General features: G+C 42.0%; 1 protein-coding gene and 1 pseudogene across 11 annotated transcripts in view; both read right to left on the bottom strand.

The window, feature by feature from the left end:
- ZNF334 (zinc finger protein 334) overlaps nt 1–23,539 on the bottom strand; it is a 68,280-nt gene that overhangs the window by 11,851 nt on the left and 32,890 nt on the right. For 9 of the 10 annotated variants that reach the window (XM_050806475.1, XM_050806473.1, XM_050806481.1 and 6 more), the window contains 2 exons: nt 17,813–18,000; nt 6,155–6,419 (listed from right to left, as the gene is read on the bottom strand). The gene's annotated coding sequence lies outside the window, so the exon portion shown is untranslated. The remainder of the gene's footprint in view (nt 1–6,154; nt 6,420–17,812; nt 18,001–23,539) is intronic. The other variant, XM_050806477.1, reaches the window with a different exon arrangement.
- LOC126964101 (E3 ubiquitin-protein ligase makorin-1-like) overlaps nt 6,823–23,539 on the bottom strand; it is a 36,473-nt pseudogene continuing 19,756 nt past the window's right edge. Inside the window, exon 3 of the transcript XR_007729312.1 lies at nt 6,823–8,287. The product of XR_007729312.1 is annotated as an E3 ubiquitin-protein ligase makorin-1-like (transcript). The remainder of the gene's footprint in view (nt 8,288–23,539) is intronic.

Raw genomic sequence — 23,539 nt, 5'->3', positions numbered from 1 at the left:
GCCATAGACAAAACCTCTCAGACACCGAGTTGCAGAAGGAAGGGCTTTATTCAGCTGGGAGCATCGGCAAGCTACTGCCTTAAAATCCGAGCTCCCCGAGTGCACAATTTCTGTCCCTTTTAAGGGCTCACAACACTAAAGATTTCACATGAAAGGGTCGTGATTGATTTGAGCAAGCAGGGGGTATGTGACAGGGGCTGCATGTGCCGGTGGTCAGAGAGAAACAGAACAGGGCTGGGAGTTTCACAGTGTTCTTCTATACAATGTCAGGAACATCGGTTTCTAAGTCATGAGTTGATTTTTAACTACTGGGTTTAGGCCAGGCAGACCCGGGCCCGGTTCCGGGCCTGGCCCCGGGCTGCCTGTCTTTGGTTTTACTTGTTTTTTTCTTAAAACAGGTACTGAATATAAAACAATATGAGAGGCTCTCTTTCTTTCCTCACCCAGACTGGCAGCATCAGTATCACCTAGGAACTAAATAGAAAGGCAAATTCTTGGGCTTCTCCCCAGACCCACTGAATCAGAAACGCTGGGGGTGGGGCGCAGTCGTGGGGTGGGGGTTTAACAGGCCCTCCAGGTGATGCTGATACATGCGAGTCTGAGAACCACTGCCTGCAAATCTCCCTTGGGAACCTGAGAACTGCGGAGGGCACAGACAGATGGACTTCGAGGTTCCCAGAGGCCTCAGTCACACAGTATCCCCAGGGTTCTGCAGAAACACCAAGAAATCTCCAAGAGCCTTAAGGGAAGGCTCAGTCCTTACACACTCCGGTTGGCCCATAGACACATGCCACTCTGCTAAGTGCTGTGAAGCATGCGATCTGGAAATAAAACTGGGGCTTGCATCCCAGATCCTTCACTTGCTAGCCATGTGACTTCACATCCAGAGTGTTGGTTTTCTTCTCAGTTAAAATGGGGTGGGTAACACCGACTTTACAGAGGGTCTTTGAGAATCAAATGATACGCCGCATGAAAAGAACAGTGGGAAAGGCAGGCCACATTTCCAGAGTGCTTAGAAAATGCCACGAGCTGTGCGGAGTGCTTTAGAGGTGCTCTCTTATTCAAGACTCAGAACGACCCTGAGGCAGGTTTTAGAAATCACTTCATTTTACAGATGGGGAAACTGAGTCTTAGAGGTTAGGTTCATCGCTGCGTTCATGGAGATCCAGTGACAGAGCTAGGATGCGAACTGGTCTTACTTTCAAACTCAGACTCTGTAATGGGCTTGCTAAGGTAGGAATGATAGTATAGCATAAAGTAAACGTTGTAAGAATTGTTCTCACCCCCGCTGGAGTCGTGGGTTTGACCAGCTGATAATGGTTGCCCAGGGCACCTGCGAATTAGAGGCGCTTCTGGAAACAGCTCTTTAACATGTGAATGCCTTTTCCTGGAGCCCTTTATTCTGCTCAGGAAACCTGCTCCCTCAGCCCTTATCTTCTTCGTGGAACCAGCAGATCCGCAGCGGATCTCCTCCTCCGTCACTTGTTTTCTAGACGGACAGATGCAGGGCAGACTCGGGAACAAATGCCATGGGGTCTGAATCCGCGTAGGATTTGCGCAAATTTTTGCTTCCACAGGCTGTGAACACAAACCTACCTCAAGCCCCGCAAAGCAACCCTCCAAGCTAGCCTCTCGCCCGCGGAGCACAGCCTTAGTGCAGCACCTGGTCGCTGAGTTACGCGTAGACGCGGAGGCTCCACGCTGATCCGAGACAGGAGTAAGGAACAATGAGGAAGAACTGCACATGCGCAGACAGGGCTGCCAAGGACCGGTTGCCCCCCGGGGCGATCCATCAAATTCCAGACTCCGTTTCCCACAAGTCTCCGCGCCCCCTTCCTTAGGGAACTTCTTTTTTTTTTTTTTTTTTTTTTTTTTTTGAGACGGAGTCTCGATCAGTCGTCCAGGCTGGGGTGCAGTGGCCGGATCTCAGCTCACTGCAAGCTCCGCCTCCCGGGTTTACGCCATTCTCCTGCCTCAGCCTCCCGAGTAGCTGGGACTACAGGCGCCCGCCACCTCGCCCGGCTAGTTTTTTGTATTTTTTTTTTTAGTAGAGACGGGGTTTCACCATGTTAGCCAGGATGGTCTCGATTTCCTGACCTCGTGATCCGCCCGTCTCGGCCTCCCAAAGTGCTGGGATTACAGGCTTGAGCCACCGCGCCCGGCCAGGGAACTTCTTAAAAGTTTCTGGCTTATTTGGCGAGTTGGGGGATTTGTGGTCCAAAGTCACCACCGCGCTCGGCCAGGGAACTTCTTAAAAGCTTCTGGCTTATTTGGCGAGTTGGGGGATTTGTGGTCCAAAGTCACTTCTACTTTTGTTTGGAGCCCTAGTTCCCTTCCTCATAACCCACCAGGTAGGGGATTTGAACGCGCTCCACGTATAATCAGTGTCACTTTAGATGCAAAGGTACCGTGAGAAGGAAAGGTGTTTGTCAACTGCACATCCGAAAACAAAATTAATGAAAGCCAAGCAACATAGTGGAATATTTATAGAAAATAAAGCAAAGCAATAAGTAAAAGATTAATAACCACGACCAGCAAGCTTTCTCCCCAGAATGCAAATATTACCTCCACCTGAAACTGGATTTCAAAAGTAAAAATCTCACGTAATGGCAAATACACATAAATCAAAGGAAAATTTCATCTAAGAAGCACACTCAGAATCTCCCCTTCCAGAGATGACCATGGTCAATGTTAGGTGATATTGAAATGGGACCCCAAAATCTCAATGAGCTATTTGGGTCTTTTCATTGAACATGCTGTTAAAAATTTTCTTACCCTTTTACACTTTTTACTTTGAAATATTTTAAACTTACAGAAAAGTTTCAGGGATGATTTATTCTGAATGATCATCTGTAAACCATTTACTCAGATTCACCATCAGCAAATAATCTGCCTCCCCACCTTCTGTCTCTCTTCTCATCCTTATCACTATTTGAGGGTAAGTTACAAATATGAACTGTCACACCTAAAACTTTAGCATGTATCTCCTAGAACAAGGGCATTTTTAAAAACATAACCACAATTATCAAAATTGTTTAAACATAACCACAATTATCAAATCCAAGAACTCAGATATAATATTATTATCTAAAATCTAGGTCATACTCAAATTTTACCCATTGTTCTAATAATATCCTTTATAATTTTTTTTCTGATCTGGGTTCAATTGAGGATCATTTTTACATAGAGTTGTCATATCATTTAGACCACTTTAATCTAGTTCCTTGGCCTTTCTCTGTCTTTCAAGACATTGTTAATTTTGAAGAGGACGCATCAGTTGTTTTGAAGAATGTTCCTTTATTTGGGTTTGTCTGATTGTTTCTGTCAGGCCTCTGAGCCCAAGATAAGCCATCATATCCCCTGGGCCTGCACGTACATATCCAGATGGCCTGAAGTAACTGAAGAATCACAAAAAAAGTGAAAATGGCCTGTTCCTGCCTTAACCGATGACATTACCTTGTGAAATTCCTTCTCCTGGCTCATCCTGGCTCAAAAGCTCCCCTGAGCACCTTGTGACCCCTACCCCTGCCCACCAGAGAACAACGCCCTTTGACTGTAATTTTCCTCTACCTACCCAAATCCTATAAAACAGCCCCACTCCTATCTCCCTTCACTGCCTGCACGCTGGTGCAGACTCAGCCTGCCTGCACGCTGGTGAAATAAACAGCCTTGTTGCCCACGCAAAGCCTGTTTGGTGGTCTCTTCAGACGGAAAGTTTCCTCATAATGCGACTCAGGTTATACATTTCTTGGCAGGAATCCTACATAAGGAATGTTGTGTTCTTCTTGGTGTATCATGCTAGGTCAGTGGGATAATGTCAGTTTATCCCACTCCTGGTAAAAAAAATTTTTGGCACAGCTCTCCTTTATTAATCTACCCTTTTGGTAACAATTCCTTGATCACAAATCTAGCACAGGTAGCCGAAAGATACAAAAGTACCATAGACTTTGTATTGACTCAAGTTGGATGATGACTTTTATGCTAAAATTAACACATACTGAAGAGATAAAAAGTTCCCAAAGTTTACACACGTATAGGAATACAAAGTGAGTACAATTTTAAATAAAGGATGATTACTTTTCAAATTATTTAAAGGGAAGCCTATCTTCAAACACCCTAGGAACAAGCCACTCAACACTACGTAACCTTGGAAGAGCTCTGAAAGAGTATTTTTTCCACCAGCAAACCAAAACACACACCAATTGGCAGTAGACAGATGCATGTCTTTTTACTAAGAAATGGATATTACACAAATGCATATTTATGGCATAATTTTACTTCATGTGAATAACTGCTAAAGCATGACACCAGGCCGGGCGCGGTGGCTCAGGCCTGTAATCCTAGCACTTTGGGAGGTCGAGGTGGGCGGATCACGAGGTCAGGAGATCGAGACCATCCTGGCTAACACGGAGAAACCCTGTCTCTACTAAAAATGCAAAAAATTAGCCGGGCATGGTGGCGGGTGCCTGTAGTCCCCACTGCTGGGGAGGCTGAGGCAGAAGAATGGCGTGAACCCGGAAGGCGGAGTTGCAGTGAGCCGAGAGCACACCACTGCATGCTAGCCTGGGCGACAGAGTGAGACTCCGTCTCAAAAAAAAAAAAAAAAAAAAGGCATGACACCATATGAAGTAATGGTAAATAATTAAAAGCTTATTTAATGAACATAAATAAATTGAAACTAAGAAGTGCAAAACTAAAACGGTAATAGAAAAATAAAGAATTTAATAAAACACAGTTAGAAGAATTACAAAATACTCTTCTGAATACCTGCTATGAAATTATCTATACCCATGAAGAACAGGCATTTTCCAATATTAAATTGGTGCATTGTGGTCATACTCCATAATAGATACTGAAAAGCATCATCTGTAAAAATGATTTTTTGTTTTACCTGGGAAATGTGCTTCTTACAAAAAGGTGGCTGCAAAATACAAGAGACTTTGGCAACTGTTAGTCCAAACTGCACCATTTTGTAAGCCCCCTGCCATTTTGCAGACCTTGGTCAAAGTGAAACATTCCACGGGGGTTCAGGTCATGAGAAATATTCTTATCATTCCCTGCCGGGCAAGGGCCCAACTGAAGAGACATCCCTATCATATCCTGCTGGACAAAGGTCCAAGGAACATCTTATCACATCCCACTGGAAAAAGGGCCAAACTGCTTGACCATAGGTACATCTTACCAATATCCTGCCAGGCAGCAAGTCAGATGGCCCAGACCCCTCCTGCCCATACCTATAAGTACCCCAGCCTGTAAGCGGTCAGACTCTGGCTTTAAGCTGACCCCCCATCTCTGCAGGTTTCTGCAATATGCCTGTGTTGCTGTTGAGCCCCCCTCTCTCTCTGTGTCTTTCTTTAACCCTCACCTTCCCTTCAAAGCCAAACAGCAACAATTACTTGTTTTTTACTTAAAGTTAAAGAACAAGTGGGATCCAAGGAACCAAGTGGTAGACCAGGAGCATGTCCAAGTTATTTTCAGGAAACAGAGCAACAAAGCACAAAGGCAAAATTTCTAATAGAAATCCTTTTAATAACTTAGCTTGTCTCAGGGATTACCATCTCCTCCCCTTTAGTAGAAAAGTGTGACTTATTACTGTAGACCAATTACTCCACTACAGTAAACACCTTAGAATGTAGTTTTGAATCACATCTGTCTACCTGAAAGCTCAGAGGTAAAATTAGGCAAGTACCCACAAAAACAAACACAACACACTCAACAACAAAACATCTCGAATGGGGACAAAGGTTTTTCAAAAAGTGCCTAGACTAAAAAGCCTAGATTGTAAACAGTAAATACAATTCTGTATCCACCCCCAGTTTGTGTTAATATGTAGGATAACCAGATAGTTTTAACTGTATGGCTAAGCCATTTCTTTATTTATATAGACAGACAGAGCTAGCACTGCTTTGTCCTTTAAAATTTATCTGCCACACAAGGCTTAAACCACTAAACCAAGTGTCTCTACTAAGGCTAAGAATACTGCATCTATGCAGGGATGAGAAGCTTATCACATACTCACACTCACACACACCAAGCTCTTGGGAGTCAACTTTCAACTCTCCATTGATTTTATGCCCCTCTATCTTTTATTTGCATTCTTTCTCAATTTTCCTATCATACAAAACATGGTAGGGCTGGGCACGGCGGCTCATACCTGTAATGCCAGCACTTTGGGAGGTCGAGGTGCGAGGATCAGCTGAGATCAGGAGTTCAAGACCAGCCTGGCCAACATGGTGAAACCCTGTCTCTACCCAAAATACAAAAATTAGCCAGGCGTGGTGGTGCATACCTGTAGTCCCAGCTACTTGGGAGGCTGGGGCAGGAGAATTGCTTGAACCTGGGAGGGGGAGGTTGCAGTGAGCCGAGATCGTGTGACTGTTCTCCAGCCTGGGAGCCTAGGTGGCAGAGTGAGACTCCATCTAAAACAAACAACAAACAAAACACATAATAGAAATCTCAACACATTCGCACCTCGTTCTGGTGACCCAGTAGTATTACTTGTGTACAATTAAGCAAGAGACCAAAATCACAGAGCAAGTGGACAGGGTGGGAATCACAGGGTAGGGAACAGATACAAAAACACAGATGTGCAGATTTCAGCAGAAAACTCAAGGATCCACACCCTGTGTTGGAGCAGAAGACTCTTTACAAGCGCACATCCCTTCAGCCATCGCTCCTGTCCTTGGACCGGAAAGCAGGGCCACAGCTTTTGCTTTTGAACCTAGGGTCCTCAAAACGAGCGTGTGGAGTCCATAAATACAATCTGGTTGAAAACAGATGACACAACACACCTACATGAACTGTCTGACTGTTAAATTCATGTTACAAAACACTAACTTCAGGATTTATTTTTGAATCTTTTTTCCACAGAGAAAGTAACACACCTCTTGGGGAAAGGTCACAGATTGAGAAGACAGGCCCTGGGTAAAAATTAAGACAGCACCTGGAGTTGATAGGCCTGCCTAGGAGAGAAACACGGGCACTGTCACACTGCCACAGGGGACTGCTGCTGAGGTCAGCAGGCCAGTCCACATGCCACGCAAGGTGGCTATTGAGCCAAGTCATAAAAATCTTCCAAATCAACATGGAACAAGTCCCACTCATTTTCAAAGTCTATCAGTTCATCGTCCCCATCTGCCACGAGCATAAGCAACATCTCACCCAGCTCAAAGGTGACAACCTCTTCTTCATTGTTGTCAAAGGGGTCATTGTTCTCTCTTTCCTCAATGAACTCCTAGAAGTGGTTCCTTCACTGGGCCCAGTATCTGCTTGCCTGTCTCTGTGTATCCTTTCTATGGCCATCAGGGAATACCTGCTTGTAAAAACACATCCCCCAAGATAGGCAGCTCCCCCGTCCTTCATCAAAATCCCTGCACGCCTGGCTGCTCATTGCCTCCTTAACTTTCTGGATGAGTTTCTGCTTCTCTTCTTTCTCCCACCCGGTGCTCACTGGGAATGACAAAGTTAGATGTGATCCAGTATTCTGGGTAGGACACTATGATCTTGCTCTCAAATAGCTTAGTGCCCTTCCACTTGTGAATACACTTGAGACAGTAGGTGTGGCTGCAGCTGGAGAGGATCCCAAAGCCACGCTCACCGGTGCTGGCTTTCTCACAGGCCACCTTCATGCAGATCCCACACACCATATCCTTGCTGCACTGCACAGCCAGTGAGAGCTCTGTTTCCTTCTCATGGGCCTCAGAGCAAGATTTTTACATGCTGTGGTCTCTGGGCAGCATCCATTGGAGGTAGGACCTGCAGCTTACATGATCACATGACTCTCTGTGGAGACACACACAGTTCTACCCATTTCCATCTCTCCCACTGCAGCCTAGGGGCAAAGCGGCTTCTTTGTTATCACAGCTGTTTGCTCTTTCTCTGATTCTCCCTTGGTCACTGCAGAAAGAGGCAGCATGGCTGCAGTAGAGTTGCCTGGGAACAAACTGAACAGCATCCACCAGTCCTCTGAACACGCTCCTACAGTTGCAAAGTTTGAATTGGACTCAGCTTCGCCTGTATTCGTTTCAACAAGCGGTCCAACTATGAACGAGAGACTTGAGGAAGCAGCAAGGGATGATTTTGTAGTTAGATCTGTAGCAGTTGCTTCTTTCCGTTTCAGTGGCTTGCTGAGTTCACGTCTGCAGCGGCCTCCATAAACACAGCACCCTGGCTGAAAATACGTGCCCACTACGCCATGTGGACTGTCAGAGAGGGAGTGCAAGTAGCGACAGTTATCTCCTTCCTTACAAATCCCATGCACAAAATACCAGTAGGTGACCTGTTCAGTTCAGCCGTTGCTGCAGCTACTGCCACTCCTTCTTCCCAACCCCAGGGACGGGGGTGGTGACTGTGGGATAGGGGTGGGATAGCTGACAATGCAAGTCCTGCTCCTGATATTGTGGCTGTTGTTTTGGGAGCTGCAGCCTCCACTGTGACTGTTTATCCCACACGCCCATTTTTGGCAAGATTAACTTTGATCCCGTGGTTAAGATGATGTGTAGGCCAATATACTTTTATATCAATTGTTTCTTTTCTGCTGCTGCTGATAATAATAACTTTAAAATAGTAAGCTCCAGCCAGGCACGGTGGCTCAGGCCTGTAATCCCAGTTCTTTGGGAAGCCAAGGCAGCAGATTCACTTGAGACCAGGAGTTTGAGACCATCCTGGGCAACACAGTATAACCCCCTCTCTAAAAAACAAAACAAACACAAAAACACTAGAAAAAATTACCTGGGTATGGTGGTGCACACCTATAGTCCCAGCTACTCAGGGAGCTGAGGTAGGAGGATCATGTGAGTCTGAGTGGTCAAGGCTGTAGTGAGCTATGATCGTGCCACTGCACTCCAGCCTGTCCCAGCACTTTGAGAGGCTGAGGCAGTCGGATCATGAGATCAGGAGATTAAGACCATCTTGGCTAACATGGTGAAACCCCATCTCTACTGAAATACAAAAAAAAATTGCCAGGCGTGGTGGCAAGTGCCTGTAGTCTCAGCTTCTCAGGAGGCTGAGGCAGGAGAATGGCATGAACCCGGGAGGTGGAGTTTGCAGTGAGCCGAGATCGTGCCACTGCACTCCAGCCTGGGCGACAGAGCGAGACTCTGTCAAAAAAAAAAAAAAAAAAAAAAAAGCTGGGCGCGGTGGCTCACGCCTGTAATCCCAGCACTTTGGGAGGCCGAGGCAGGTGGATCATCTGAGGTCGGGAGTTTGAGACTAGCCTGACCAACATGGAGAAACCCCATCTCTACTAAAAATACAAAATTAGCTGGGCATGGTGGTGCATGCCCGTAATCCCAGCTACTCAGGAAGGCTGAGGCAGGAGAATCGCTTGAACCCGGGAGGCGGAGGTTGCAGTGAGCTGAGATCATGCCATTGCACTCCAGCCTGGGCAACAAGAGGAAAACTCCGTCTAAAAAAAAAAAAAATTAGACTATGAAAAAGATGAAATATCTGGGAAAGAGGGGGAAATCATGTTAGGAAACTAGAGGTGTTGGTGGGAGAGAGGATTATCTGTCTAGCACATACAGCACATACATAAATTTCATGTAGACTTTTGGCTTAACATTTTTAACAGTAAACCAGCAGGATTCTAGAGAAAATATAAAAAAATTTTCTTGACTAATCTCTAGGTAAGAATACCAAGCCATCAAAGGCAGTGGCCACAAAAGAAATGACTGCCGAATTTTACTCTAGACAATTTAAAATCTTGCTTTTAGAAACAAACAAGTAAAAAGACACTTAGAAAATACATTTGTTAAGTATATGAAAGAAATGGTTTGTTGACTTCATTTAATTATCTCTTACACATTTATAAGAATATTACACTACCATAAAAATGATCTATGAATATGAAGGGTAAGTAATAAAAGGGAAATGCAAATGAAGAATAAATATGTGAAAAGAGCCCATAAACTACAAATTAAAAATGCAAATGTTTATTTATTTATTTATTTTTTGAGACAGAGTCTCACTCTGTCACCCAGGCTTGAGTGCAGTGGCTCCATCTAAGCTCATTACAAACTCTGCCTCCTGGGTTCATGCAATTCTCCTGCCTCAGCCTCCCGAGTAGCTGAGATTACAGGTGCGTGCCAGCAAACCTGGATAATTTTTATATTTTTAGTAGAAATGAGGTTTGCCATTTTGGCCAAGCTGGTCTTGAACTCCTGACCTCAGGTGACCCGTCTGCCTCAGCCTCCCAAAGTGCTGGGATTACAGGCGTGAGCCACCACACCTGGCCAAAAATGCAAATGTTTACATACACTTTTTGGCCTTTATAGTTGGCAGATTATAAAGAAAAATGACACATAGGATGGGTATCAGTTTGGGAAAATGTTAATTCTGATAATTTTTTTGGAATATAATTTCTAAAACAAATTATATTTGTTGGAGGCCACTCCACACCAAGTTGGAGACCACTCCACACCAGATTTAAAATGAGCATGCACTTTAATAGAGCAATTCTATTTCTATTAATGTGCCCTAAGGAAATAGCTGTCCAAAGATAAGTGTGTAGGTACCTTTCTCACAGTTCATGTTAACGGCAATACGCTGTAAAAAATCTAAATGTGAAAAAAGGATAAAATAACTTGTAGGAATCTATAAGGTGAGATGCTAGGTACCCATTAAAAATTATAATGCAGGTGACTTCCTGCTGACAAGGATATAAAAGAAAAAACACATAATGTAGGGATATTCTAAGTGATATGGGTGGAGTTTACAATATTTTTAAATAAAATGTACTTTACACACAAAAGTAAGGCATTGGGTTTTTTTTTTTTTTGTAAAAATAACACATATTTCCTAAGGGTTTAAATATATATGTAAATACTAAACACAGGGAAAAAATTGTACCAAAAGAAAAATTAAAAATCGACTTCATCCTCACACATAACAATAGTGCAGTCTATGCCAGGATTTTGTTTACAAAGGCCTAGGAAATTCAAAACTTGCATCATTCAACACTAATATCCCCCTAGGAATAGACATGGAATAGAGAGGAGGCGTTCTCAGGGGCATAAATTTACATTATTTGTGGAATATATGTACGCTAACGCTGCCTTTTAAATATTCTCAGCTTTAGATCTGATGTTGTATTGAGTGTTCTCTACTAAATTAACTGCACAGTGCATTGTGGTGTTGGTTTAAGTATCTTTGTAGTATATTATAACATCTAATTTCCACTTCAAAGTAATTGATCTTCATGAATTTTTTTTTAAACCCTCTAAAAGCTCCACTGTTTAATGACTATTTGGATGGGACTGGTGTAGTAATTAAAATACTTAACATTTTAATAAAAGTAAATGTTAAAATAACTACGTTACAAAATCATTTAGAATATTCTAAAGCATTAGTAACAATGTGTTCATCACAGGACACTAGCAGTCATGGATCTGAATGTTAAATGAGTCTATTGTAGTTTATATGCTAAAGTGATATGGCCAAGTGTCACTGAAGTAACCAAAGTTCACAATTAGTGTTCTTTACTGCTTATAAGTGATATGACTCCTTACAAATTTTGGAAACTTTGGGAGATCTGTATGATATTGAAATTCGTATCTAATATTGATGTCGGGCAGGCAAGCCCCCAGATTAGGGCTTAGCCCTGGATGGTTTTTGGTGAGCTGGTGGTGTTGGACAGCAACTTTTACTGAGGTGGCAGTGCACAGCTGCAGCAGAAATACTGCTTGTGGAGTGGGGTTCCCTGATAGATGGTGTGCGCAGAGTAGCAGCTCAGGGGCACTTCCACAGTTGTGTTTATACCCACAGTTTTTTTTTTTTTTTGAGACAGAGTCTTGCTCTGTCGCCCAGGCTGGAGTGCAATGGCGCAATCTCGGCTCACTACAACCTCCGCCTCCCAGGTTCAAGTGATTCTTCCACCTCAGCCTCCTGAGTAGCTGAGATTACAGGCGCCCGCCATCATGCCTGGCTAATTTTTTTTTTTTTGTAGAGATGGGGTTTCAGCATGTTGACCAGGGTGGTCTTGAACTCCTGACCTCAGGTGATTTGCCCGCCTCAGCCTCCCAAAGTATTGGGATTATGGGCGTGAGCCACCGCCCCGGGCCTATAGCCACTTTTAATTATATGCACATTAACAGTCAGATTATGCAGAGATATTTAGAAAAAGGGTGGTAATCTCCAGGTTGTCAGGCCGTTGCCATGGAAAGAGGCTGTAACTTCCAGTGTTGCATGGCAACAGTAAACTGACATGGCACTCACTGGTAGGCATGTCTTATGGAGAGCGGCTTCTGCTTCTTCCCTGTTTCTTTAACCTGGTCTGCAGTCTGAACCTGCCTCTGGAGTCAAATCCCACCTCCTACCTCAATATGAGACATAATTATGAATATGATCATTCTTTGGCCTCATTTCAAATTTGTATAATTGAAATTCCTGTACTATAGGTGGCACTGTACTAAGTATTTTCGATAGTTTCACTTGAAATGTATAGATATAAACACTTGGAAATAAAGTCAAGAATACACGCTAACCTGATGACAGTACTTATTTCTCTAGAGATGATCAACGTAAATGGGACTTCTTGCTAATATTTTACTCTTTTTATCAACAAAAACATGTATTCATTTTATTTGATACATAATTAAAAATTGACCATGTGAAAATAATGGTATCAGTAGACAACACTATACCTGTAATAAGAAAAACCCAGAATCATAATCGAAAACTATCCCCCAAACTGGGAGGGAGCCAAGAGACCAAAAAATGAGTTAGGCAAGTCCAGTTTGGCAAGTAGATGAGTTTATTAGGACTTACATATATGGCACTCCTGGACAGCAGGGGGACAGCTTTAGAGATCCACCCTGCCTCCCAGCCCTAAGCTACTTTTTCATTTTTTGAGACGGAGTCTCGCTCTGTCGCCCAGGCTGAAGTGCAGTAGTGCGATCTCAGCTCACTGCAAGCTCCGCCTCCTGGGTTCACGCCATTCTTCTGCCTGAGCTTCCCGAGTAGCTGGGACTATAGGTGCCCGCCACCACACCTGGCTAATTTTTTTGTATTGTTTAGTAGAGACGGGGTTTCACCCTGTTAACCAGGATGGTCTTGATCTCCTGACCTTGTGATCCGCCTACCTCGGCCTCCCAAAGTGCTGGGATTACAGACGTGAGCCACCGCGCCCGGCCCCAGGCTACTTTTAAGCAAATTTTCTGGCTTTTTGCCGACCATGTGTGCAATAAGACTGTTTTCTTGTAGATTCTTAGATACTTTCTGGGATGCTTGGGTTCATAGGGACACCTGCTCCTTGGCTGGGCACCATGACCTTGGCTCACCGGCTGGCCTTCAGGGTTCAGGCAGCAGACATACACCCTTAAGCAAACTGATGGGGGACCCATCACACTAGAGTACCACACTTGCTTAACCATATTATGAATGGGTTGGAGAATTCTAAGCTGTCTTTGCCCTTGGCTGGTGACTTCTCATATCTCATCCTCACAATTGCTACCCTTAAAATAGGGACAAGATTCACCTCACTCAGGCTTTTGTATGTAAAATAGTAGAGCTCCCAGAGCTCCTGGGATAATGCCCATCTAATATAAAATAGGTGCTCCACAAAAGACAGTTAATTTCAACTTCTCTTATTTTACAGAGAAAGAAACTAGGGCCAAAGAGGGACAGTGAGTTTTTCAAGGCCCTACAGTAATTTTTATGAGTTGAGGCTGAAGCGTAGGTCCCCTGGCTGGCTGCCAATTCCCTCCCACTAGGAGATCTCCCACCACCCCCTTATTGGCTCCATCTTTCCTCCTCCTACCTCGCCTTCCACCCAAATGGTCCTTCAAGTGAAGCAAGCACTAATTCCAGGTCTCAGTTATTTCCTTCCATTTTACCAGAGAGGAACCCAAGGGACAGAGTCGGTTGAGACAAGTCCAAAGATTAAACACTATCCTTTTATGCCAATTATATTTTACCTTTTCTTTACACTTTAATCACCCAAGCATGCATTCATAAACACTCTATTTTATGCATCTGTAAACACTCTATTTTAGCTTTGCCTGTTACCTGAAGTCCAGGTACATGAAAACACACTTCACATGTTCCCTTGTGTCTATGTTTGTGACATTTGTTCATGTTACCATGTTTAGCATGTTATTTTTATTACTGTACAATATTTCAGTATATGAGTATACTGCCATGTAATTATCCATTCTACTTCTAATGGATGTTTGAATTTTTCCAGTTTATAGACATTATAGTGCTGCCATGAACATTCTTGTACACAAATTCTGGTGAACAAAAGCATGACTTTCCATAAGATATTACCTAGGACTGTAATTGCTAAGTTATAGGGTACAGATATCTTCAATTTTAGTAGATAATGCTAAAATGTCTTCTTTTTGGAAATTGTAAAAATATACTCTTCACCAACAATGTGATTCCAGTTGTTCCACATTCTTGCCAAAACTTGGTATTGTCAATCATTTTAGTTTTAGCCAATCCTTTTAATTTTAGGTGGTTGTGTGGTACCATGTCATTTTGAGATTAATTAGATTTCTCACAATTACTGATAAGGTTGAGCACCTTTTCTACACCTATTGCCCATGTTGATATTGGGTGTGTGTGACGTGCCGATTCAAGTATTTTGCTGATTTTTAAAATTGGGTTGTCTGCTATCAATTCAAAAAGGTTTTGTGTATATACAGTGTAAGAATACTGTGTCAGCTGTATTTATTGCCAATACTTTCTTCCATTCTTTGGCTTGCCTCTTTTACTCTTAAAGGTGTCTTTTGAGAACAGGAGTTCTTAATTTTAATGTAGTCAAATTTATCAATCTTTTCCTTTTTGGTTAATGTGGCTTTGTCCTATTTAAGACATAATTTCCTACTTCAGATTCATGAAAATATTGTCCTATTATATCAGCGAATGCTTTGTTTTACTTTTCACAATTAGACAAGAATTCACATGTGATTGATTTAAGTATATGGTGAAAGGTAGATTTATTTTTCTCTCATATAATTTCCCAGATGACTCAACACCATCTATTGAAAAGACCATTCCTTCCTCACTGCTCTGCAGTATGGCTTTTTTTCATAAGCTATATAGGTTTATTTCTGGGTTCTATATTTTGTTTCTGTCCTTTGATTATCTGTTCTTATGCCAATACAATACTTAATTACTGTAATTTAAAAATAAGTCTTAATATCTGGTAGTATAAGTCTCAACTTTGTTCTTCAAGATTGGCTGGGCTATTCTTGGCCTTTTGCATTTCTAGGTACATTGTAATGTCAGCTTATCAATTTCCACTAAAAACCTTGCTAGGAGTTTGATAGGGATTGCATTGAATTTATCAATTAACTTGTCAAATCTTGACATCTTTACAGTATTTAGTTTTTCAATTCATGGACACAGTAATCACATTTATTTAGGTCTTTAGTTTTCCTAAGCCCTCCAAGTGCCCACTCATGTCTTTCTGCCATAATAGCAAAGTCCTCACTTTGACTTATGAGGCCCTAAATGATCTGTTTCCTGTTAACTCTTTTGACCTTCTCCCCTGCTACTCCACCCCTTGTGAATGTAGTCCAGCTATGGTGGCCTTCTTGCTGTTCTAGACCCTGAGGAGACAGCAGTGAACATATGCAAAAAGCTCTCCCTTTACGAAGTTCCCCATTCCAGTAAGGAAAACAGATAACAAACCATATCAATAAATAAAATACATAGTAAGTTAAATGGTGATGTGTAGAAGAGAAAAACATATACAGTACGGAGAAGAAATACGAAATGGCAGGAGGTTAACATTTTAGATAGAGTGGCCAAGGAAGGGCTGAGAAGATGGCTTTTAAGTCGATATTTTAAGAAAGCGAGAAAAATAACCATGTGGATTCCAGGAGGAAGGGTCTCCCAGGCAGAGAAATCAGAAAGTGTAAAAACTCTAGGACAGCCTAAATAGCTCCTTGTGTTCAAGGATCGGTAAGAAAGCTACTGAAGCTGAAAAAGAAGAGGGGTAAAGGATTAACAGGAGAATAGCTCAAGTATGTAGTCTCATAAGGAAGAGTGAAGATTTAGGCTTTTAATCTGGCTCACGTCGGGGCCACCAGAATGCTTAGAGCAGTGAGTGACTCTGTCTGAACTCTGTTTTAAAGGGATTGCCCTGACTGCATGGGGGCAAGGGTAGAACCAGTAATCCAGATGAGAGACGATGGTGGCTTGGATCAGAGTCGTATCAGTGAAATCATGGGAAGAGGTCAAATTCTTAATATATTTGGCAGGTAATCTGACAGGATTTGTTGATTACTAGATGTGGATATATTAGAAACAGAGAAGTCAGGGTTGACGCCTCAGCCTAAGCAACTGATTTAATTCTTTTGGTAGTTGTAGAGCTATTCATATTTTCTATTTCTTTCTGGATCAGTCAGTCAATTTTAGTAACTTCTATTTTCTAAAAGTTTATCTATTTGGTCCACTTTTACTGGCATAAATTGTTCATCCCTCTCTTTTATGGTGTTTTACATGCATGCATCATTTATAAATAAAACTTATTTTTATTTGAAAGGATTCATTTCTTCTGTTTATTAGGCTACCCTCATATTCCAGTATTCATTATTTGTACCTTTCCTTTTCTGTTCTAAGTAAGTTTCAATAGTGTTAATTTTATTAGTCTTTTTAAATAACTGAATTTTGACTTTGTTGCTTCCTTGCATTGTATGTTTTCTATTTCAGATTGCTATTTGGTATTCTTTGTTTATACTTTGTTTTGTTGTTCCAATATCTTGAGATAAGTGCTTCATTATTACTTTTTTCTTGTATTCTTTTCAATTGTATGCATGTAAGATGATAAACTTCTCCCTAAGAACTGCTCTAACTGTACCTTGATAGACAGTTCTTTCTTATGATTCAGTTCAAATTATCTTTTTATTTCCTTTAGTTTGATAATCCCATTCAAGATCATTCATTCTTCATCTCCTTCTTTCCTCACTTTCCCAGATTTTAATCGTGCATTTAAAAATGGAGAACATATTATCTAAATACAGGCTCCTACCTGCTAAGGATACATTCGTCAATGAACAAGATAGACAAATCCTGGTCCCTCATGGAGTGTACATTCTAGTGAGGAAGACAAACCAATTACAAATGTATAGGGTAGCTATAAAGTTGGGAAACATGAGTAAATATTTTACTTTATGTGAGCATGTTTTATAATCAATTAACACCTGCACTTGACAGAGTAGGGGAAGGTCACCCAAAGTGAGTCTACTGTGATTGTATGTTACCCCATTATGCCAGAATGCAGAGGGACTGGTTTGATGATTAATTTTCAAAGATGGATTGGGTGATATGGCCACATGGAATTGGCTGTGGATTCTCCAGATCTTAAACTCATCAATTACTTCTTCTGAGGGATGCTAAATGCACTGGTGAGTCTTGTGAAAATCAGAGTCAAGGCCGGGCGCTGTGGCTCATACCTGTAATCCCAGCACTCTGGGAGGCTAAGGTGGGTGGATCATGAGGTCAAGAGTTTGAGACCAGCCTGGCCAACATGGCGAAACCCTGTCTCTACAAAAAATACAAAAATTAGCTGGGTATGGTGGCACATGCCTGTAGTCCCAGCTACTTGGGAGGCTGAGGCAGAACAATCATTTGAACCCAAGAGGTGGAGGTTGCAGTGAGCCAAGACCGTGCCACTGCACTCCAGCCTGGGCAACAGAGTGAGACTCTGCCTCAAAAAAAAAAAAAAAAAAAAAAAAAAAAAAACACGGGGAAATCAGAGTCAATGCACACTGAACCACACATTGCTAACTAGGGAGAAGAATCTGAATATATTGTAACATCGGTAAACAATTTTATATATATATATATATACACACACACTCACCTATATCCAGGATTTATGGCCATCATGTAGATTGATGAGGAGTCAACGGCCAGAATAATTTGATCATGCTGATTCAAGGCCACATCTGTAGGAGTTTAAAGTCCTGTATAGAGGCCTACCACCTCTGCAAGATGCCTTGAAGTCTTTTTGCTCAAATTCTCCCTTTGTATATTGGGGCTAAAGCAAATCTAGAACAAAGAATTACTGTCAAGGCTAAGTGTAAAGTATGTGAAGTATAAAGAGTAAAATGCTAAACAGACAAAGTCTTCAATAGATACAATGACTGCATAATGTATTGCTCTAACCAGGGCACCTTTGGGGGCAAATCGGGGTGCAAATAATTTCTCTAATTGGCACAAGCTTCTATCACCTTGGTTAAATTAGGAGCTATGGTAACCCACATCAAAAATGGTAGTTTAATGAGAGAGATAGAGAAAAGAGAAGAGGGGGTGAAGGGACAGAAAGGAACAGAAAGAGAGGCATAGATAGATTATCAAAGCTGACAGGAGCTTCCAGTATCATCCAGTACTTATTCTCACCCTGTGGTTTACATGCCCTAAGGAAACTGTGGGTCTATTCCAACAAGTAAAGGAAACCACAGGATTTACTTGGCATATCTCCTTGGAGGACAAATTATACTTAATGTCACATAATAGAAGCCATTACTATTCTATGAAAAATATAAATACAGAGCAAATCACAAAATCATTTATTAAAAAAAAAAACTAACCTTTTCAATAAATGGTGCTGGAGCAATTGGATATCCATAGACTTAAAAAACCAAACCTTGACTTAAACCTCAAACTTTATACAAAAATGAACTCAAAATGAATCAAAGACATAAATGTAAAACTACAAAACTTTTAGGAAAAGTTAAAATCTTTAGACTGGAAACAAAAACGTGATCCATAAAAGAAGATATTTATAAATTAGACCTCATCAAAATTAAAAACTTTTGCTCTGTGAAAGACAAGTGAAGAGAATGAAATGACAAACTACAAAGTGGGAGAACATATTTGCAAACTACACATTTGACGAAGGGTTGGTATCTAATATATACAAAGACCTCTTGACACTCAACAGCAGGCCAGGCGCGGTGGCTCATGCCTGTAATCCCAGCACTTTGGGAGGCCAAGGCGGGCAGATCACCAGGTCAGGAGATTAAGACCATCCTGGCTAACACGGTGAAACCCTGTCTCTACTAAAAACACAAAAAATTAGCCGGGCGTGGCGTCGGGCGCCTGTAGTCCCAGCTACTCTGGAGGCTGAGGCAGGAGAACGGCGTGAACCCAGGAGGCAGAGCTTGCAGTGAGCCGAGATCCCACTACTGCATTCTAGCCTGGACAACAGAGTGAGACTCTGTCTCAAAAAAAAAAATCCAATTAGAAAGTGGGAAAAAGACATGAGAGGATATTTCACTGACAAGGACACACAGATGGAAAATAAGCACATGAAAAATGTTCAACATCATTAGCCAGTAAGGAAATGCAAATTAAAACCATAGTGTGATATCACTACATGCCTATCAAAATGGCTAAAATAAAAAACAGTAACACCACTAAGTGCTGGCAAGGATGTGGTGAGACTGGATCACTCACACATTGCTGGTGGGAATGTAAAATGGTACAACCACTCTGGAAAACGGTTTGGCAGTATCTTATGTGCAATTACTCTACAACCTGGCAATTTTACTACTGGGCATTTATCCCAGAAAATAAAAACATATGTTAACACAAAAACCTATACACTAATTTTCATAGTAGCTTCATTTGTAATAGCCCCAAACAGGAAGCAGCTCAGATGTCTTTCAAGGGTAAATCATTAAACAAATGGCATACATCCATACCATGGAATACTTCTTGGCAATAACAAGAAGCAAATTATCAATACATATAGTGACTTGGATGAATCTCCAGGGAATTATGTTGATGATAAAAACCAATCCCAGAAGTTATATACTGTATGATAATATTTATATAACATCCTTGAAATGATAACATTTTAGAAATGGAGAAGAGATTAGCAGTTAGTTGGGACAGGAGAGAGGGTGAGGGGACAGTGGTTGTGGTTATTGAAGAAGCAAATGTGGGTAACACCAGAGATCCTGGAGGTGATGAAAATGTTCTGTAACATGACAATGGTGGTGAATACTAGAACCTACACATGATAAAACTGTATAGAATTAACACACACATACAAATGAAGTAAAGCTAAGGAAATCTGAATAAGATTGGAGAATTTTATCAACCTCAATATCCTGGTTTTGATATTGTACTATAATTTTGCAGATAACTGCAGAGAATAAAATGTGAAAAATAGGAGGGTACAGGGAATTGGTGGTTGAAGCTGGATAGGTAAATGTGGCAGGTGGGGAAGGCACCGTTTTAGGAATCTGCACTTTGGCTAGGTGTATGTCGTCAAAGAGCCTAACAGTCTAGTCTTTTTTTTTTTTTTTTTTTTTTTTAAAGCGACAGGGTCTTACTCTGTTGCCCAGGCTAGAGTGCAGTGATGTGATCATAGCTCACTGCTGCCTCGAATGCTGGGGCTCAAGTGATCTCACCTCAGCCTCCCAAGAAGCTCGGACTATAGGCACATGCCACCATACCTGGAATTTTAAAATTGTTTGTAGAGACAAGGTCTTGTTATGTTGCCCAGGATGGTCTCAAACTTCTGGCCTCAGGAAATCCTCCTGCCTCAGCCTTGTAAAGTGCTAGGATTACAGGTATGAGCCACCATGGCTGGCCTAGAGCCTGGTCTTTTAGAGTCTGATGGATTTGAGGATGGAGCTCAGTGCTATCTCTCACCAGCTGTGTTACTGTGGGCAAAATTGCTTATTTTTTTAATCCTCCCTTTTCTCATCTCCAGAATAACAAGATTGCAAAATAATAATTCCCTCTAGGGTGCCTGTGTCAGTTAATGAGATCGTGAATAGGGACACGCTTAGCACTCAGTATCTTCCTGCAGCTTGCCAAAATAGCCACAGTGTATACAAAAATGTAAGTATCTTTCTGTATAACTGGGCTACAAACGATGGTAGAAAACATAATCATACCACTCCAAGGTCATTTCACATCTTCATGTTTACAAAAGGCTATTCTGAAATAGTCATTCGATTGAGAAATTAAATTCTGTTTTCAACATTCACATGTGCTCTCTGGTACATTCTCTCCTCTCAAGCACTCCCTCTCCCTTTCCTCTGATTTTGCCTCAGAATTATGGTTGTCAATGAAAAGAGTCAAACTCTGTAAAATATTTGAAGAGATGTATTCTGAGCCAAATATGAGTAACCAATGGCCCATAACACAGCCTTCAGGAGATCCCAAAAACATGTGCCCAAGGTGGTCAGGCTACAACTTGGTTTTACACATTTTAGGGGCATAAAAGACATTAATCAATACAAATAAGATGTACATTGGTTCAGTCTGGGAAGGTAGGACAACTGGAAGCCAGGGGCTTCCAGGTCATAAGCAGATTCAAATACTTTCTGAGTGGCAACTGGTTGAAAGGGTTAAGTTATTGTCTAAAGACTTAGAATCAATGGAAAGGAATGTCTGGGCTAAGATAAGGGATTATGGAGACCAAGTTTTTATCATGCAGGCAAAGTCTCCAGATAGCTGGCTTCAGAGAGAATACATTATAAATGCTTCTTATCAGACTTAAAGAGTCTTCTCAGTAATTTCAAAAGGCAGGAGGGTATAATGAGGCATGTCCGACCCCACTTCCCATCATGGCCTGAACTAGTTTTTCAGGTTAACTTCGGAATTTACTTTGCCAAGAGGAGGGGTCCATTCCAGCGGTTGGAGGGCTTAGAATTTTATTTTTGGTTTACACAGTCTTCGTGCAGGGAAGCACTTAAAAAAAAAAAAATGAAGGAACAAGGGAATGTGTGTCAGGTCTGGGTGCTGGTGGCTGGGCCCTGCTGGCCTCTGTAGGGGCATTTCACCCCTTTGGGTCTTTGGTTTAGGCTTCAGTCCTGCTGCATCCTCTGCTGGGGTCGTTTAGTCACTCCCGCCTTTGGATGCAAGTGAGCATCTGGGCCCACTGTCCTCCTATGAGGCCTCTGGTCCAGATGTCCTCACCCTATGCTCACCTCATCCCATCCCTGGCCACTCTCAGTCTCTGGCTCTCTGTATCACTTATCTATTACTGCTAGAACAAATGCCTGCAAACTTAGTGGCTCAAAATAAAAACTTTTCTTAGAGGTCTAGATGTTAGAAGTCCAAAGCAGGTCTCATGGGGCTAAAATCAAGGTGCTGGCAAGACTTGGTTTTATACATTTTAGGGACACAAAAGACATTAATCAATACAAATAAGATGTACATTGGTTCAGTCTTTCTGAAGGCTCTAGGGGGGAACCTGTCTCCCTGCCTTTTCCTGCTTCTGGAGGCTCTTACTTGTCTTTTATTATCTGATTTTCTTGCCTCCCTCTTTTAAGGACCCTTTTGATTATATCAGACCCACCCGGATAATCCAGGATAATTGCCCCAACTCAGGATTCTGTAAGCCAAAACAAAATTCCCAGGCCCCCCAACAGACTGAACAGGGAGTCAAGTGAAACCTGAAAAATGATATTCACAATCATGATGGAAAGGAAGGGAGGTTGGACACACCTCGTTATACCCTCTCCCTTTTGGAGTTCAGCAGAACTAACCAGCATTAACACTAAAATAGAGATCACGAGACTGACAAAACAAACTACGGCAATAAGAGATCAAATTCCATCCTGACTCTGGTGTAGCATCATATGACAGATATCAGACCCTGAAGGAAATCAAAATATTTTACCCCAAAATACATTTCTCTGACATTTTGAAATGGCCCTGCAAAGCTGTCTTTTGTGGGGAAAATTCTGCATCTGTAGAGAACTTCCATTAATGCAGCCCAGTCTTTCTGGGATCTAGGAGAGATTAACTAAGAGTCTGACAACTTTAAGGTCTGAAAAGAGACATTTACCATCTATTCTCGCTGAAGCCTGCTGCCTGGAGGCTTCATCTACATAGTAAGAACCTTGGCTTTCACAACTCCCCCCACCCACTTATCTTAACTAAAGCATTTCCTTCTACTAACTTCAAGTCTGTAGTTTAACTCTTTCAACCCATTGCCAATCAGACAATTTTTGAATCCACCTATGACCTGTAAGCTCCCCAACTCTTTGAGATGTCTCACCTTTCCAGGCCAAATCAATCTATTCCTTACATGTATTGATCTATGTCTTTGCCTGTAACTTTTGTCTCCCTTAACCATATAAAACCAAACTGTAACCTGACCTCCTTGAGCACACTTTCTCAGGACCCCCTGAGACTCTTCCTGGAGCCACGGTCACTCATATTGGCTTAGAATAAACTCCTTTACATATTTTACAGTTTGGGTTTTTCGTTTACAATTATTAATCACGTTTGCCAAGTAAGGTCACATATTCACAGGTTCTGGGGGTTAGGATGTGGACATCTTTGGGGGGGCAATTGTTCCGCCTTCCATACCATCCTATTATTCCCAATCCCTTTCTGGGACAAGCAGCACACACTGGATTCCCCCAGGTCACTGATGGGTCATGGGGAAGTGGAGGTGCTACTTTATGCTGTCCTACTGCTCAAAGTGCCAAACTGCCTCTCCTCTTCCATGCAGCTGCCTCGTGGGGGTGAGAGGCACCAGGTGAGGCCTCTTATCTCAGATATTCAAGTGGAAAGAGTGGCACAAGCCTATCTGGGGTGTGTGTTATATGACATC

Source organism: Macaca thibetana, chromosome 10, assembly GCF_024542745.1.
Source record: "Macaca thibetana thibetana isolate TM-01 chromosome 10, ASM2454274v1, whole genome shotgun sequence".
Taxonomy (NCBI): domain Eukaryota; kingdom Metazoa; phylum Chordata; class Mammalia; order Primates; family Cercopithecidae; genus Macaca; species Macaca thibetana.
The sequence above is the reverse complement of the archived record's forward strand: the minus strand, read 5'-3'. Positions and strand labels throughout refer to the sequence as shown.